The sequence below is a fragment of the Pinus tabuliformis genome, chromosome 2_1 (genome assembly GCF_031772625.1).
Source record: "Pinus tabuliformis cultivar Carrire ecotype Pingquan chromosome 2_1, CPIR1, whole genome shotgun sequence".
Lineage (NCBI taxonomy): Eukaryota > Viridiplantae > Streptophyta > Pinopsida > Pinales > Pinaceae > Pinus > Pinus tabuliformis.
In genome coordinates this window covers 245,659,954-245,679,980 of record NC_142299.1, presented here as the reverse complement: position 1 = coordinate 245,679,980, position 20,027 = coordinate 245,659,954, and the positions used below count along the sequence as shown (strand labels likewise).

At 38.3% G+C, this 20,027-nt stretch overlaps 1 long non-coding RNA gene across 1 annotated transcript in view; it reads right to left on the bottom strand.

The window, feature by feature from the left end:
* Positions 1–9,637: 9,637 nt before the first annotated feature.
* Positions 9,638–20,027, bottom strand: part of LOC149199604 (uncharacterized) — a 40,762-nt gene continuing 30,372 nt past the window's right edge. The window contains exon 3 of the long non-coding RNA XR_016253295.1: positions 9,638–10,167. This is a non-coding gene — a long non-coding RNA (uncharacterized LOC149199604). The remainder of the gene's footprint in view (positions 10,168–20,027) is intronic.

Here is a 20,027-nt window from a genome sequence, read left to right as displayed (position 1 = left end):
AAAACTCAATACTTTACTCATTTGTCAAAAATGAATAAAACAATATTTTCTAAAAATCATAAATCTCACTATTTTGAGAAAACGTAGCAAACCAAAAACAAGTTAAATAATAATACTAATGAAAAACAAATTTATAAAATATATATTTTTCCTTTATTATAACATTTATCTTTTTAAAGAATCCTTGACGGTGACGGGGGCGAAATGGCTCTGAAACCGCGCATCTCAGAAAACCGCGACGGTTTCGGTTAACTCAACATAGCACGGCCGCAGGACCACAGGATCGGTTGTTCTGTCGGGCGCTAGGGTTTCGGAACAGGCGACAGCACGACGGCGACGGGGAGTTTTGAGCTAGACGGCATGGCGGAACTTCCGGTAACGGACCTCGTGGACTATTCCGAGGATCCGTTGTCTGGACAGACGGTGTTCGCCGACCCTTTTTTGGCAACTTCGGGTTTCGCATCTACTTCTGCTGATGACTTTCTGGCACCAAACCTATCGACTAGGGTTAATCTGCCGAACTTCGCCTCGACTTACCAGGGTCTCGAGGCTCCGCCATTATCCCCTGGGACTGCCTTCCTGCTCGCAACATCATCTCCAGCGTCTCTGACTCTCGAAGACATTCCATCCACGCCGATTGTATTACCTTCCTCGCATTCAGAACCTAGGGTTCATCAGCCTCAGCAGACGAGCTCGGCTATCCCCTCCGCGTCAAATGGGCCAAAACCCTCAGGATGTTTTGGTACTCCAGTTGTAAATTCAAGTCCTCCTGGGCCCTCCTCGGCGGGCAATTCAAACCCTCTCTCGGATCACCCATCTGCACCAAGAACAAAAAAGCAGAAGGCAAGGTGCGTTAGGGCCATCAGGAAGGAAACCACGGTCTCTTTCGGGAATTCGTCAAGTTTTGAGGAAACTATGGCGCTCGCTTGCACAGTTTTGGTGGGTCACGTGCGAGGGCGCACATTCTCGGCGGATCGTTTGCTTCGATGGGTTAAGGAAATTTGGGGCTCCCTGCTCCCACAGCTCCCTGAGGTTGAGGTCCTCCCTCGGGGATGGTTTACCCTCCAATTTGCCAGCGAAGGTCACACGAACACTGTACTCGAGCATTATTGGCACATCGAGACGGCCCCCGTACTCTTGAAGCGATGGACCCCTTTATTCGATCCTGAAAGGGAGCAAATCGCAGCTGGACCACTGTGGGTAAGGTTACCAGGACTCCCCCGACAATATTGGAATGATGAGGCCTTCATCAAAATCGGAAATGCTCTGGGGACCTACTTGGATCACGACCGCTCTTATGTAGATACTCGAAGGAGAACCATGGCGCGCATCTTGGTGCATCTTGATACCAGGGAAGGATTAGAGGAGGATATCACTCTGCAATGGGGAAGGCACAGGCGTATTCAGATATTGGATTATGAGGGTGTTCCATTTCGGTGCAACCGGTGTCACCAGGTGGGGCATCTGTATAAGGATTGCCCTCTTAATAATCGCGAGAATAGCTCTCCAAAGTACACTCCTATTGTTCCTAGAAGATCTGCGCCTCAGATCTCCCCGCCACAGATGGGTACTTCGACTCCACAAGGAGCGCTTCATCACCCTGCGACTACTGCCGAGGGCACATCCACTCCTCCCATGACAAGGACAAGGGCAGCTGCTGCAGCAATCCAGAAATCGGGTACAGATCTATCTCCTCCCTCTTTTTCTCTTTCCCTTTCATCTGATTGCATAAATTCAATCTCTGTCTCAAAGGCTCAGTGCTCGATTCCGCCGCCCCCTCTTACTACTTCTACCATCCCTCCTTCCCTCACCCTCGATCATACTTCGCCCCCATCTCCTCCTCTTGTGCCTCCCCCTGAATCAAAACCTCCACACCATTATTCTCTCCGCCCCCGACCCTCTCAATCAGTCTCTGAAGGCCATTCGGGGCTGGGCATTATTCCCCCTGATCCGGGTCATTCCTCATCCAGGGGTCGTAAATCAAACTTGAACAAAGCCATTCGGCGTGCTGGGGCAGAAGTTGCTTCGGGACGTCAATCCACCATTGTCGGGGCCCTTAGAGCTACAAACCCCCTGCAGCGGGGTCCCCCATGAAGTGCCTATCCTTCAATTGCAGGGGTTTAGCTAGTTCCCCCAAAAAACTAGCCCTAAAACGACTTTTTCAGGTCGAATTGCCAGATATCATCTTTCTTCAAGAGACTCTGGGTTCTGCAGAGTCCATATCACTTGCCCTAAAATCGATTGCGCCTAAGTGGCAGTTCATCGGGCTGGATGCTATGGGACGATCTGGTGGAATGGCCATCGGACTCAACCCTTACTCCATCCGATTGGACTCTTCATGGGGAGGGCTGGGATTATTGGGAGCTGACATTTTCTCAAAGGACCTGGGGCTGCCCTTGCGTATTATCAACATCTATGGACCCTGTCAGCAGAGAGAAGGATTTTGGCGAACCCTCCTTGATCGATCACTGATGCATGTGGAAAATTTGATCATTGGGGGCGACCTAAACTTCTCCTTGGGGTATGGTGAATCATGGGGCTCATCTGCACAAGCAGACTCCATAACAGACTATATGAGGAACTTGCTCGAACAACATGATCTCATTGATATCCCCATGAATCACCCTCTACCCACATGGAGAAATCGCAGGATCGGGTCAGCGGCTTTGGCCCGTAGACTTGATCGTTTTTTGATTAAAGGACCGCTGATGCGCCATCTCCATCATTATAAGCAGTGGGTGAGTACTGGGGGAATATCGGATCATTCCCCTATTCTGATGGAAATTATGGGTCCCCACCCAAAACCAAAAGCCCCTTTCAAATTCAACCACCTTTGGTTGCAGGACCCTGGTTTCTCTAAACTGGTCTCGGACTTTTGGGTAGCCCACCCTATTAGCAGGGAACCCTCCTTGGCTAGGGGTTTTGTCAAAAATCTGACGGAACTCAAACATATCGTGATTGAATGGGCGAAGGTGAAAAAGGCCAAGGAAGATGAACTGCTCATCTCGATAGAAGCAGACATTCATGCCCTACTGGATGAACATAACCTGGGCTTTACCTCAGTGGAAAGCAAAAATAGGCTTGTTGATCTGGAGAAGCAGAAGCAAAGCATCCTTAAGCTCAGGGAGGAATCAATCAGGCTGAGGAGCAGAGCTATCTGGCTAAAGGCAGGGGATGAAAACTCCAGATTCTTCCATAATTTTGCAAATGGGAGGAGAGTGGCCAATACCATCTGGAACCTCCCCTACCCAGATGGAGGTCAGGCAGACTCTTTCAACAAGCTCTCTAGTCTAGGCACATCCTACTTCAAAGGTATCTTCAAATGCCCGGAGGGAACAAACCTTGCTGAAATCATCCGAGTAGCCTCTCATTTCCCGAGGTTTGTAAACAATGAAGATTTGGGGGATCTCAATGCACCGGTCACCATGAATGAACTGGAGAACACCATTAAATGGTTTCAGAAGGAAAAGAGCCCTGGCCCCGATGGATGGACCATAGAATTCTACCTGGCCTTTTTTGACATCATTGGAGAAGACATCTTGAAGGTTGTGGAGGAAAGCAGAACCTCTGGACAGATCTATCATGCCATAAACACCACCTTCATTGCTCTCATTCCCAAATCAGACTCTCCATCATCCTTTGCTGATTTTCGTCCCATTTCGCTCTGCAATGTTCTCTATAAGATCATATCCAAGATCATTGCCAACAGGATCAGACCCATCTTATCCAAACACATTGCTCCTCAGCAATTTGCCTTCTTGGAGAATAGGCAGATTCATGAAGCCATTGGCTCTGCACAGGAAGCCATTCACTCTATTTGGACTAAGCATCTCAAAAGCATTCTTCTCAAAATTGATCTCTCCAAGGCCTTTGACAGAGTCAGCTGGCTCTACATCAAGATGATTCTTATCCATCTGGGTTTTCCTCATCAGCTTATTACTTGGATTATGGCATGCATTTCTTCACCAACTTATAGTATTCTGATAAACGGAGCTGCATCCCATTTTTTCCACTCTGAGAGGGGACTCCGTCAGGGGTGCCCCCTTTCCCCCCTCCTGTTCCTATTGGTAACAGAAGCGCTCAGCCGTCTCATCATCTCTGCAAAGAGGGAGGGAACCATCCGGGGTTTAAAGATCTCAGAGGCATGTTTTCTGACTCACCTTCTGTTTGTGGACGATGTCCTTATTCTCCTTGATGGCAGTATTCGGGACACTTCATCCTTCAACAGAATCCTTAAGCTGTTTACTCATGCCACGGGGATGGAGGTAAACAAGGAGAAGTCTTCCATCACATTGGTAGGTACCTCTGTAACCGAATCATTCTCGGCTATGCAGGCTTTTCCTTTTACCACACAACCTCTGGATCGAGGTCTCAAATATCTTGGATATTGGCTAAAGCCCACAAATCAAAAAATAGCTGACTGGGTATGGCTTGTCACCAAGATTGAAAAGAAAATTACATGTTGGTACTTTAGATACCTCTCCAGAGCTGGAAGATTAACCCTGATCAAATCAGTTCTGGAAGCGACCCCTGTATTCTGGATGGCATTGGCTTGGATCCCCCGGAACATCCTCTCAAAGATCCAGAGACTCTGCAACAGATACTTGTGGGCTGGAAAGGAAGAGAAGCGTACCTTTGCATGGATTTCCTGGAGCAAGATTGCTCTCCCCAAGAAATGGGGTGGCTGGGGATTAAAGGATCTGGCATCCTTTGCAAAAGCTCTAGCTGCTAAAATGGGATGGGCGTTGCTGACTTCACACAGTCTATGGACTGACATAGCATACCATAAGTACATCTGGCCTCTCGACATCATCGATTGGGCTAGGCTTCCCAACTGGAACAGAACGGGCATCTCTTCCATATGGAAAGCCCTCCTACACTCCCTCCCTCTCCTCAGAAGCAATATTGTTTGGCGCATCAGAAGTGGAAACAGAGCTCGCATAGGTATGGACCCCTGGAGTGGCTGTGGAGGTAGACACAGGCTTCCACAAGACCTGATTGCTTTTCTAAACTCCCGTGGCATCAAGGTGCTTGCACAGATTGCTGATCCTGAGGGCTCTGACATTCTCCATCAGGCCTGGAAATCCGGCGCACATTTAGACATTCCGATCAGATGGCACGCACCCTGGAAAGATTACTGTGATGCGCTCACAGAATCCCACATCAGAATTGTGGAGGGGCCGGATGAACTCATCTGGCAACTAGCTGAAAGTGGGATATACTCTCCACGTGAAGGATATAAACAAATCATTATCCACAGAAAGCCGGAAGTGCTCGACAGATGGTGGCACCAGATATGGAAATTATCAGCGTCGCCCAGATCAAAATTGTTTACTTGGTGTGTCCTCCGCAACCGCATACCCTCTGGCGAAAACCTCAAACGCAGGGCTGTATATGGGCCCTCGCGTTGCGTGCTGTGTAAATCAGACTCAGAATCTACTGAACATTTATTCTTGCGATGCCCCATTGTACAGCAAATATGGCATAATATCAAACCATTCACTCATTTCTCGGGAGATTGGTCTGGTACTGATCTCATCAGCGCATGGATCGAATGGGGAAATAAACACAGAGGCTCGAAAATCGTAAACCTCCCCATCATTGTAAATTGGTCTATCTGGAGGACCAGAAATAGGATGATATTCGAAGACTGGGAGGCTCGGTGGCCAATCATTGAAGCCGGCATCATCTCTGCATATAATGAATTACCAAATCCTCCTCCCTCAAAACAGCGTCGACTGACCCCTCCTCCCAATATTGACCTGGGCACGCCGTGGGCTTTCTTCGATGGGGCAGCAAATGAACATGGCTGCGGAGGGGGTATCATCCTTCACAAATCCACGAGACACTACTTCCATATCAAAGTGGGATTGGGGGCTGGCACTAACAATTATTCTGAGCTCATCTCACTCCGTCATCTGCTTCATTTTGCACTTAGTCATCAATGCACCAGCATCAACATATTTGGCGATTCTCAGATTGTAACAAATTGGATCAATAGAGCTACTACATGTCACTCACACACTCTAAATGTATTGCTTGATGAAGTTTTTATACTAAAGGATGCTTTTAACCATATTCATATCTCTCACATATACAGAGAACATAACCAAAATGCTGACAAGCTTTCCAAGGAGGCCGCGGTGATGGAGAATGGGCTATGGGAAATTACTGAATTTTTGGATCAGCAGGAGCGGAAATTCTACCATCGGCCATATATAGACCCGACATATCCCACAGCGGGTCAACAGGCGACATAACATAACAGTTTTTTGATGTTTGACTGCACAAACATGATATTTTTTGTAATAGACTGAGGATTGCCATAAATGGCACCAATTTTGCTCAATTTTTGAATATGTAACAGACAGATATACAGCACAGATATGCAAATCATTGAGAAGATGTACAGAAACAGTAGGCATATGCTTCATAGCATCTACATATGTAATCTTTCATATTTATAATGAAATATTACGGATTTTTCCAGTGGAAAAACATTTATCTTTTTAAAATTTTATTTAAAAAATTAAAGTAATACCAGTTTTGAAGCTTGAGTTGTTTCAATATTATGATGGTAGAAAACTAATCAATACTCGTGAACAAAAATTAGTCTACCTATATAGAGGAAATTGCACAAACATGCATTTCTAAATATGTAAAAATAAATATTTTGAAACTTTAAAAAATTATAAAAACATGTTTAAAAAATACAAAATGTGTCTCTTCACTCTTTCGCATTTCGTAAAATTTATTTTAAAGACACATTCCTAAAATAAGATTTAAAATAGGATAAGAACTTTATCTACTTGGAACTTTGTCTAAAATGCTCCAACAACAATTTCTTGCCATCAAAACACTCACTCTTTCCACAAAAAATGAACCATACAGTACGGAGTTGCTTGTGAAATTTTTGTTGTTAGGGCTCCATGTGTGGCTTTTGTCACAATCGTAAATGGTTTTAGCCTCTGTTACAATATGCAAATAATATAAAACAATAATTACTTGAATTATAAAAGTAAGCAATTATTGTAATTAGAAAGAAGATTGCAAAGTCAAAGAAATGGTTGTACTATATAAAACAACTACAATAAATCCCCGAAACATTTTTAGGTTCATATTTCAATAATGATAAATTGAATTATAAAAGTAAGCCATTATTGTAATAAAAAAGAAGATTGCAAAGTCAAAGAAATGGTTGTACCATATAAAACTAGTGCAATAAACCCTTAAACATTTTTAGGTTCATAGTTCTCTATCACTTCCCTCATTGTCAATCTTAAACTCCAACTTTGGATAACCAAATTTGTTTAGCTAGATAAAATGTTAAAAAGAGCTAATAAGTGTATGGTTGTTAGTGGCAATAATGTCAATGCGCTAGTAATCTTTTCCAATATAACCCACATGCAAGGCAATAGTGTAAATGGGCTAGTAATGTTTCCCAATATACCCCACATATAATAGAAATGCAAACAAGGTTTAATACTTTCCAGTCCAAAACACAATCATTCATTTTTTGATTCACTACTTTTTCATTAGCAATAATGTCAATGCCTATTAATCTTTCCATATGAGAAATATATATGTTTTTGTTCATTCCATTATAAGTTCGAAGCCAAAACATCAAAGTATGCATGAATTGAACCTAGGTGAGGAAGATCCCAATCATTCCTCCCAACCACCATAATAAACTAAATTGACACTAAAACATAGAGTTGTACATATGGGTGAGGAAGATCCCAATCATTCCTCCCAACTACACATAATAAACCCAATTGACACTAAAACATTGACTTCTTGTGGGCACTTGTTTTAATACATATAATTTTTATGTTTATTTCTTTTCAAGATTTTCAACTAAATAGATTTAATTCCTCTCCATCCTTGGATGAAGAAATAAGATGGATTTATGATACTTCTCAGTAATAATATTTATATTATATAAATTTCACATCTCTCCATATATATATTGTAATTTTATTAAAACCCTAATAATACATATAATTATACACATATGTATTTAAAATTTGTCTTTTAACATATTTTACAAAAGAAAAAAGATTAATTTAATTTTTTAGTGTTATATATATATAAAAAAATATTAAGTATTTATATATTTATTAACTAAATTTAAAATAAAATTATAAATCTCAATTATTATTGTTTTAATTTATATGTTAAAATGTATATCTTTTAATTTATATGTTAAAATGTATATCTTTTAATTAATTAGCTGAATTGACTTCATCCAAACGTTTTAAAAATGATTTTCATCACTATCTTGATTTGAATTATATAATTGTAATACCCCACTTTTAATCTCCAAATTAATAATATATATTTCTACAAGTTGAAAGCACTAACAAATTTTGAATATTAATAATAAAAATACATTATCTGAAAAAGACAAAATTTAATAATGGTTTTATGATTCCAAGAGAGGAAAAACCAAAATTAATATTCTGTTTAAACCATATTTAAATTGGTTGAGAAAAAGAGTTACACGACGATGTTCTTGAGAGAAGCCACATTAATGATGTCTTTGATGGTTAGAAGGGGATTCCTCAATTTTTTTTTCTTTCTCATTCATCCTTGTTCATGCGGAGAGAAAACATATTTCTATAGCAGAAAGCTATTTCTAGTTGGTTGTTTGTTAAGATTAGAGTAGTCTCTGGAGCTTCTAGTATTGATATTTATTGACGAGCTTTGGAGGGAATTAGAACATATTAAAGAACTACATTGCAGAGAAATATATTCCTTTCTTTGGGTTAATGAGCTGGAGCGAAAAAGAGAGCTAGTAAGTTAAGATTGTTATGTGACTAGTTCAGCAAACTATGACAATTGGGCTTGTTGTGTAATTGAGTAGTCTATGAGACCTGAGATTTTTGTGTGATCCAGTAGACTATGATAGCATGAAAGTTCGATTATCTATGTGAGAGTAGAGTTTTGCCAAGGAGCCCATTCTTCTGGATTTATAACCTTAACTTGAAGTGATATGGTGTTAAGAGATTTGGAACAAAAGTGTCTATAATTGGATGGAATGCTTGATATTTGTTGCCATGTGATTTTCTTATTAGATAAAGATAAGTGTTCACTTATAAAGATAAGTGTTCATTTATTCATGTTATATTTATATTATTCATTCTTGTGGATTATTTTGTGAATGCTATATATTGTGGGTAGACCTGTTTCTTGTTTAATGAGTATATGTTTCTTGATGTTGCATGATTTTCTTATAGACTACATGCTTTTTGGATCATGTAAATTGAATTAGAACATGTGAGTCTACTCAAGGGCACGAGTTCTTGAGTTGGGTACATCATAAATGGTAATAGAGCATATTTTTGTTGTCACTTGTATTAAAAAAGAAACGAAAATTGTGGTAATTTGACTTAGTGTGGAGTTTGGTATGTTACAAGTATTGAGAAAAGGTATATGGAGATTAAAAAGTTTATTATGGACTTGAAAATAACGATAAATCAATAAAATTTTGACTATGAGATAAAAATAAAATCTTCTTTAAAACTCTGATCACCCTTATTATCTTATGTAATTATAAAAATTAATACTGCAATATGTCTAGAATAATAGAGAAACATATTAAAATGTAGTCATCTGCGGGTGTTACATGGTAAATTTGCTTAACTTTCTGTGCACTTTTTTAAATCTAAAAAATCAAGGGAACCCTTGCAGGATTCTCTTATCAGGCAAGCCATACACAATTCCCTTCTCGGAAGCTTCAATTTCAACAACATTGTAGAAGCTACAAATTTGAATCAATATAGTACTTTTTACCCAGATTTTCTGGTTGGAATTATAGTTTATGTGGGAAGCAAGTTTTAATAAAGGTGTTAACGTTCCAAATGCTCGCAGTGCTTGTGAAGTGAGGATTACTTTACCAGAAAAGTAGAGTGTGCTAGGGATGACAGGAATGACTGGCAGACTTCACAGCTCGAGCGTTGGACTTGTGCATGGTGAAAAACTATAACCATAATCTTTTTGCAGAAGGAGGAAAACCATTCTAGGATATATAGCTAAAGATGTCGAGATATTTATCCATCTAGCATAATTAGTGGTTTTATGCTTGCTGATATTTATCAATGATGATTAAGCTTAATTTGTCACAGATATCCACTATCCACAAGCTCCCATGATCTGTTAGGCAAGCTACAATTACCAGAAAAATAGACAGTATTAATACATTACCTAGAAGATCACATTTCCATTTTAAGATTTCATATGTAATGCAAAAACAGATTGACTACTGTAAATCATAGATTGCATTTTGTGGAAACTCCAGGTTGTCCTCAATAAGGTAATATTCTTGTTTAATTCTTGCATCTCTAGTGACACAGGACAAGATAAAATGCATTATTAAGGCAGGGCATTCGTCTATAATCACAATTTGCATCATGCTGGAGGTAACTTTTATTTTTTTATTCTGCACTTTCAATGGCAACGCTAACCGTATTCTGCACAAAGATTTTATATTCAAATTCCCTATTACTTACCCATAACTATTTTGACTAAACATTAAACACAACTTAATTCTGCACAAAGATTTCATATTCAAATCCCCTATTACTTACCCATAACTATTTTGGCTAAACATTAAACACAACTTTTTCATGCAAACCTTTTTTTTTTTCTGCTGCTGCTGCTAAAATAGCTTGGTTAAGTGTTCATAACTGAAAGAGACATTTTCACATATTGATTTCTGCCCTAAACAAAAGCCCTACTTGCAACAATTTGTAAAGCTTTATTTTTTGTTACTGTAGGGCATTTATGATTTTGATGAGTGCTTCCATTCACCCACCCATGTTAGCCTTCTCCATTTGGTTTAACTGTAGAATTAACAACCTATGATTTGTTAGCAATTTTAATCTCTGTTGGACCATATTATCCCAATACTCTATTGGAGTTTGAAATACATTGACAAACAAATAAACAGAAATAATCAGCTTTTAATATACAAGCTATAGATTCAATTAAGCGGAGGCTGAACCTGTTAAAGTTGTCAGGCCAGTGTGATTTCTTTCTCCCAGATGAGTTTTCCATGTTAACAAATGTTATTATGTTGTGTGTTGGTCTTATAAGATAGATTTTTTTTTTTGTTTTTTTATTTTTTTTTATTTTTTTATTTTGAATGTTTTATCATAGGATTTACACTAGTTTTAAGTTAATTGAAATAGATGATGGCAGATTTTAGACACACAAAGATTTTCTGGACTAACATATGATAGATTTCAATTTAACCTGAATTTAGAGGGATCAAAATTTTTAAGTGTAAATTTCATTAGAATGTAAAATATAATGTATTAATTTTCATTGTTTAATGTATATTTTTAAATGATAAATAAAATATATATAGGATTAAATAAATGTTTTAACAATAAAAACTTAATTTTTTCATGATACACATATAAATTTTTTTCATGATATATAATATATATATATATAATTGATATTAAAATATTGTAAGTAATATGTACATGCAAATTAAGATGGTTTTGTTTATTATTAATATATTTTTAAGTATATGTCAATATTAATTCATATTAAAATATTTTATTGATAGTTCATATTGAATATTTTTTATATACCACATTAAAATATTTTATTTTAACAATTTTTTTTTTCTATATATAGATATTTACGAAGTTGATATCAACATAAATTAGTTAATATAGATCTTTAAATAATTTATTTAATTTTTTTGTTAAAATATTTTTGAAAAATATAAACTCACATTTAATATTTTTGAAAAATATAAACTAACATTTTTTTTACTTCTAATTACTTTACAACATGTTATTTTTTATTATTATATATTATAGCCAATATTATTTTTCTATTTAGTACGTGATTTTTATTTTTATTAAATAAAAATATTTAAACCTCTCAACTTAACCATTAAAATACTTAATCACCCAAAAATTTTAAAACAATAACATGACACACTTCACCACTTTACATTGTCATGAACAGTCTACTCCTGCTATCTCTGATCAGTCAAAGGAATCTCATGTTAAGGCTTATATTAAAGGTTTTCTGCCTAAAAGTCTCACCACTTGAAATCCTGCCCCAGTATTCCAGTTGAGGCTTCCCCTTCTCCACTTTTGTTTCCACGTTACATTGGTTCTTCTTCCTTCCTTAAAATGGAGGGATGCATCTGTGCTCAAATTACCAGAAACTGGGAAAGTGAGGGTAGCAGCCGAATTACATATTACTGGGCAAGAGTCTCTCCACATCTTCAGCCGGTCCCTGTCGAACGTTTGGTATACAACAGGCCTTGCACATCTCAAGATGCATGCATCGGGTGGCCAAGGGTGCAGAATTGGACAATTGAAATTTCAGAGAGATACAAAAAGTTTTTTTTATCAAACAACTGTTAAAAAAATTATTAACCTATGTTTAAATTGTTTTATACATTTTAAAGATTGATGTGCCAGGTAAGGCGATTACTAAAATAAAAGAAGTGATTCATATCTTGAATTTGTGTGCAAAAGCAAATAAATTATATAAATATTTAATTAAATAAAATATAGTAATTTTTTTTATTGATTATGTTAATTTTTATTGTGTTTAAATATTGTGTATTTAATAAAAATATTATTCATCTATTATTTAATTTCCCTACAATTACAACTAGGAAATTGGTATAAATTTAATGGTTTATAGACATTATTTTATGATAAAATATGTGCATGAATCACTTTCATATCTTGAATTTGGACTTTTATTTTTGTGCAAAATAAAATAAATTAAATAAAATATAGGACAATATTTTTTTTTATTGATTATGTTAATTTTTTATTGTATTTAAATATTGTGTATTTAATAAAAATATTATTCATCTATTATTCAATTTCCCTACAATTACAACTAGGAAATTGGTATAAATTTAATGGTTTATAGACATCATTTTATGATAAAATATGTGCATGAATCACTTTCATATCTTGAATTTGGACTTTTATTTTTGTGCAAAATCAAAGAAATTATAAAAATATTTAATTAAATAAAATATAGCACAATATTTTTTTTATTGATTATGTTAATTTTTCATTGTGTTTAAATATTGTGTATTCAACAAAAATATTATTAATCTATTATTCAATTTCCCTACCATTACAACTAGGAAATTGATATAAATTTAATGGTTCATAGACATCATTCTATAATAAAATATATGCATCAATCACTTTCATATCTTGAATTTGGACTTTTATTTTTGTGCAAAATCAAAGAAATTATATAAATATTTAATTAAATAAAATATAGCACGATCTTTTTTCTTTATTAATTATGTTAATTTTTCATTGCGTTTAAATATTGTGTATTCAATAAAAATATTATTGGTTTATTATTCAATTTCCCTGTAGTTACAACTAGGAAATTGATATAAATTTAATGGTTCATAGACATCATTTTATGATAAAATATGTGCATGAATCACTTTCATATCTTGAATTTGGACTTTTATTTTTGTGCAAAATAAAATAAATTATATAAATATTTAATTAAATAAAATATAGCACAATATTTTTTTTATTGATTATGTTAATTTTCTATTGTGTTTAAATATTGAGTATTCAATAAAAATATTATTCATCTATTATTCAATTTCCCTACAATTACAACTAGGAAATTTGTAACAACTCTAATCTAAAACTTACCATGGTAAATTAATTTTTTTTATTAATTCCTCCTCCGGTACTACACTCACCTGTTATCATTAACTGCGCTACTATGTAATAGTTGGCATACCAGTCCTGGGTAATAGTTTTGGGATACAGATCCCAACTCAGCGTACTGGTTGGAGTACCGAGATTGTTAAAGTTGAACGTTTTCCGGTTAGCAGTTAAACTATGGTTTGAATTGCCTGATTTCTATGCTGGATTTCACATATGATATATTGTTTTAATGGCTCGCTGCCCTGCATTAATCGCTCCACTGTCCTGAATGACGTGGCGTGGCAGGTGAAGCCTCGATGCCAGCGACCTTGGGAACCTCATCCCGTCTGAGGCATGGGAGGCAAGAGACTCATCCAATGGCTGGATTCATCCCGAGATTCTATTCCACCGCCTTGTCAGGGATGGGGTTCATTATTTGCACCGCGTTGTCATGGATGGGGTTCATTCTTTGCACTGCCTTTCGAATTCGACTTCCACAGTTCAATTTCCCCTGCAATGACAATGCCCAGCGTTGACGGAGGCAACCTGCAAGGATTTGGATGTAGTCTGAGACCTCCTTGACATCATCATAACCAGGTATGAAATGGGTTTTTGTTGTTTGACTGTATTGCATTTTATTTCGATCATTTTTACACAGTCGTGTTCTAAATACACATTACGAACCTTTGATGTCTTACAGGTTATGAACAATGGTGTGGCAGACCTGGAGGTTGCCATACCAACGGCCTGTTCATGGTTAGCGCTGAACGCTATGCACCGGGTAAGCATGTCATGCTACAGAAATTTTGGTTGGAAGCAAGATAATTTTAGAGGCATTTCGAGGGTTTCACTTCAGTTTGAGAATGGAAATATCTACTGTCATCGCCATTTCCTTTACTTTTACAGCATAGATTTGCCCGATGCTAGCTAGGGTTTACAGAAAAGGGCCGAGGGCTCCTCGTGGACTTAGGCTTAAGACCACGATGGGGTGTTTTCCCTCGCGACTCTTGAACTTGTAATTATTATAATTCTAGCTACGGGTCTGCAACTTTCAGGAGATTGTTATGCCCATGGCTTGTAAAATAGGCCCATAATCAACGAGACCGTTTACTGTGGTTATAGTTATAATATATATGCTTATTGTTTGCACTGTGTCTATGTGGAATATTACAGACCTGTGTGTATTGTTTTTTTTTTGGTGTAGCTCATGTACAGTTAATTCCTCTGTATTCGTTCTGGTTAAGCATATTTACACAAGGTTTAATTTCCCTTATGGGACTGTGAAATGACTGTCGCATTTTGTATTTTAGAATGACTTTCGTCTTTTGGTGGTTCGACAATTTAACAGGAATTTTACTGTTCCAATTATTTCTACAGTTTGTTTACCACCTACGGCTTCTATTATAACCTGGCATGACTACAAAATAAATCTTGCTAAGAGTGACTGTTCCATCTATGTTGACGAATTAGAGACTCCTTAACTTAACAAGCTCATTTCCGAGGCTCCATTAATGACTCAGGGACTTTGCCATTTAAAGGGTTTATATTTTTTTATAAAGGCCATTTATTTTATGATGAAAAGCCTGAGTCGATGACTCCCGACTACTGGATTATTTATCAAACCGTCTAGGGCCTGTCCGTAACCCAGGTAATAGAAAGGAAAATTTAGATGAGACACCAAATAGGAGTCCTGCTTCGCCATAATTGGCCCACAACACTTCCCGTAACACACAGTCGTTCTTCCGACTGGAACTGTGCGGCTGCCTTGCTTATTACGGGTTCACATGATACTACCCTAGCTGTAGACGAGCCGACAATCTACCCTGTTAATTTTATTTCAAGGCTGGACGGATGTTCCCTCTCAGTTTTTGTTTGAGGCCACACAGTGGGGCCAATATTGGTTTGATTCTTGCCCACAAGTTACTCTTACGAGTATTTTTAGGGCAACTGTGACCCTCGGGGTTTGCCTAACTCTTCACCACTGTGCCACAGACTTTTCCCTGATATCCGAAATCAATTAAATACTATAGCCTTTCCCCAGACAGAGTTTATAGTTCTAAATGTCTCCCTAACCCCCATGGGTATCTGTTTGTTCTCGTTTTCTTATATGAATATATATATATATATATATATATATATATATATATATATATATATGATTCTTTTCTTTCTTGCTACAGTTTCCCAAAATAATAACTAAATGAAACTACAGTTCTGCTACAGTTTCCCAAAATAATAACTAAATGAAACTACAGTTCTACTACAGTTTTCCAAAATAATAACTAAATGAAACTACAGTTCTGAACTGTTACAGATTCATCAACTTTTGCTCTTTCATTAATCAACTTAAACAATTCCAGGATAGACCACTTACCTGTCTCCTGCTAGAACAATCTGTGCTCCTTGCAAGAATTGTATTCGTTATTGTCTGCCTGTTATCCGCCCAACCATGAGATATGTCCTCCTCGACTGTATCTCCCCCCGAGCTCTCTTGCAAGGTCACCTACCTCTGCAAGTATACTCCTTACTGAGTGCATGCTATCTGGTCATTACCAAACTTAGCATCCTCTTCCCTGTCTGACTTACAGCACGGGTCTTTCCCCCCCCCCCTCCTCCTTGCCTCGAGGTGTTTTCAGTTAGGGGAGGCAGTTAGGGTTGCTTTCCAGCAACTGCCTGTTTGCCCCAACTTCCCTCGGAAGTTGCCAACTTACATTTAAAAAAAAATATTTCCATGGTCAAAACTAAGAAAAATATTCTTAAATTCAAATAACCATCATTCTTTTGTTTGTAATTGAATACAGTAATAAAATAATTACAACAGAATATTTACAATGTTCCGGGGTATCACATCTCCCCCTCCTGAGATTGGACATCGTCCCGATGTCCTTTTGTTACGAACAGTTCCAGGTAAGCCTTTTTATAAGTTCTTCATCTTCCCAAGTGGCCTCGTCAGGCCCAAAGTGCTGCCACTGCACTTTAATTTGGGTAATAGCTCACTTCCGCAGCTGTACTTCTCTCCGGTCGAGGATGCTCAGCGGCTCGACCAAGACTTCTCCTTCCGGTTCGACCTGCAACCAGCAATATTCCAATCAGTTTCTTCTAATGTAAACTTTTAGTCTGGTCTACTGAAATTAATCCTTACCTGTATGTCCTGCCATCTAATCACATGTTTAGGGTCATAAACATATTTTTTTAGCACAGAGACATGGAAGACATTGTGGACCCGGATGTGACTTGGCAGGGCGAGCCGGTAAGCCACTGGCCCAATTCTTGCCAAGATCTGGAATGGTCCATAATATCGGGGTGCCAACTTTGCACACCCGCTCCATTGCAAGGTACTTTTTCTGACTTGAATCCTCACAAAAACATGGTCACCAACTTGGTATTCTTTGAACCTCCTCTTCCGGTCAGCAAAACTCTTTTGTCTATCCTGTGCAGCTTTTAAATTAGCGCGTACCCTTTTTACCATATCTTCCATTTCCTTGAGCATCTCTGGTCCTAACCTTAATTTGTCCTCAGGTCCACCCCAGCTTGAGGGTGTCCGGCATTTTCGACCATATAGAACCTCAAAGGGACTCATTTGTAACGAAGTATGATACCCGTTGTTGTATGCGAATTCAACCAAGTGTAAATACTCCTCCCACTGCGTTGGTTTCTGCATTACATAAGCTCTTAACATGTCTTCTACCACCTGGTTCACTCGCTCTGTTTGACCGTCGGTCTGGGGGTGGTAAGCTGTACTGAAATTCAGCTGTGTCCCCAGTTCTGCAAATAATGTCCTCCAAAAGGTCGACGTAAATTTCATGTCACGATCAGAAATTATTTTCTTCGGGATTCCATGCAGTTTAAACACATTCTGCATGAAGATGTGGGCAATTTTCACAACCTTGTAGGTGGATTGCACAGGTATAAAATGTGCTGCTTTACTCAGTTTGTCTACCACCACCATAATAGAATCATTGTTCTTCTTTGTCCGAGGCAGCCCTGTTATGAAATCCATAGAAATGGTTTCCCATTTCCATTCCGGAATGGGTAAGGGTTGTAATAACCCTGCTGGGTGCTGATGCTCTGCTTTAATTTGTTGACATTCCAAACACCGCACTAAATACTCAGCTACATTCTTTTTCATCCCTGGCCAATGGTACTCTTTTCGAAGTGCAGTGATCATTTTTTGATACCCTGGGTGTCCAGCATAGTGGCTGATGTGAAATTCATCTAAAATCAGATTTTTAAGACTGTTTTGACTAGGTACGTACAACCTCTTTTTATAATGCAGCATTCTAGCATCATCTACTTCATATCCTTGCTGATTTCTCTCGCTGGAAAACTGTTGTACCTGCTGTTTTATTTGCTGGTATTCAACATCTTGGTCTGCTACTTTTTTTCTTATTTCCTTTTAAGGGATTTTTCCATTTAGTGGAGGAGATTTCGTACAAACATTGCACCTTCCGACTTAAAGCGTCGGCCACCCGGTTTTCTCTCCCCTTCAAGTGCTTAATATCAAAGTCAAACCCACTTAGGAAATCTGCCCAGCGTGCTTGTCTCGCATTTAAAGTGGGCTGGCTGAAATAATTAGTCAGACTGTGGTGGTCTGTTAGTAATAAAAATTTCCTCCCCATGAGATAATGTCGCCACATCTTCAATGCGTGTATGACGGCTGCTAACTCTAAGTCATAAGCAGAATACTTCTGCTCATGCTCCTTTAGCTTCCTTGATTCATAAGCAATCACTTTTCCTTCCTGCATCAACACACCTCCCACACCCTCCTTGCTTGCATCAGTGCATACCACATAGTCCTTATTAGGGTCAGCTATACTCAAAATGGGTGCTGTGGTGAGCAGATGCTTAAGCTGCTCAAAGCTTTTTTGACATTCCGGGGTCCATTTGAATGCCCTTCCCTTTTTCTGTAAGGAGGTGATAGGGTACGCTACTCTTGAAAAACCTTCCATGAATCGTCTGTAATAACCTGCTAACCCCATAAAGGACCTGATGTCCGCTACATCTTTTGGTACGGGCCATTCCATTATGGTCCTTATCTTTTCAGGGTCCACTGTGATCCCCTCTTTGGTGATTATATGGCCTAAATATTGTATTTCCTCCTTAAAGAAATCGCACTTGCTGAACTTACCATACAATTGGTGTTCTCGGAGGGTTTGTAGTACCAGTCTGAGGTGCTCCTTGTGCTCCTCCCTAGAGCGGGAGTATATCAGTATATCATCGATGAATATCAGCACAAATTTGTCCAAAAATTGATGAAACACGCTGTTCATTAACACATGAAAGTGGCAGGAGTGTTGGTTAACCCAAAAGGTAGCACCAAAAACTCATAATGCCCATACCTTGTTCTAAAAGCTGTTTTAGCGATGTCTTCCTCCTTAATCCTAATCTGGTGGTAACCTGAGCGCAAATCAATCTTGGAGAACATTGTTGCACCTTTCACTTGATCGAAAAGTTCATCGATCCGAGGTAAAGGATATTTATTTTTGATTGTTAGCTTGTTCAACTGACGATAATCTATACACATTCGAAGAGTTCCGTCTTTTTTCTTGACAAATAATACTGGGGCTCCCCACGGAGATACACTAGGGCGAATATAATTTTTGTCTAACAGTTCTTGTAGCTGCATCTTTAATTCTGTTAACTCAGGTACGCTCATTCTATAGGGTGCTCGCGATACTGGTGCTGCCCCTGGTATCAATTCGATGGTAAAGTCTATATCCCTCTTAGGTGGCAGTCCGAGCATCTCCTCTGGAAATACATCCGCAAATTCTTGTATTACAGGGATGTTATCCAGCGTGGCTGTTTTATTTTTTGAATCAGCATAGCCCACCTGAATAGCATAAATTTGACATCCCTTCCTGAGGCATTTTGCCAATTGGGATGCAGTTATTGGCCGAACCTGCACTGGCCGTTTAATTCCTTGCATCTCTTGCTTCTCACCAAGTTCATTCTTATAATAAATGGTCTTTGTCTTGCAGTTCACTAATGACCAGTGCTTTTCTAACCAGTCCATTCCGATCAAAACATCATATGAACCAAGAGGAAGCACATTTAAATCTGCTACTACTGGCTGCCCTGCTATTGTTAAAGGGAAGTTATTAACTTTTGCCAGCACTCACCTCTTGGCCCCCATAGCTAGTTGTACTAGCCATGGATTCTTGAATTTAACAGGTTGTAGTTTACAATTCTCTACTACCTTTGGACTAACATAACTTAGGGTGGCTCCCGGATCAATTAAAACAGCTACAGAAAGGTCTGAAATTTTACCTTCGAATTCCACCATGGTCAGCTGGTACTCCACCTGATGATCGTCCAGGGCTGCATTAATCCTTGGCACGCTACGTCCCACAT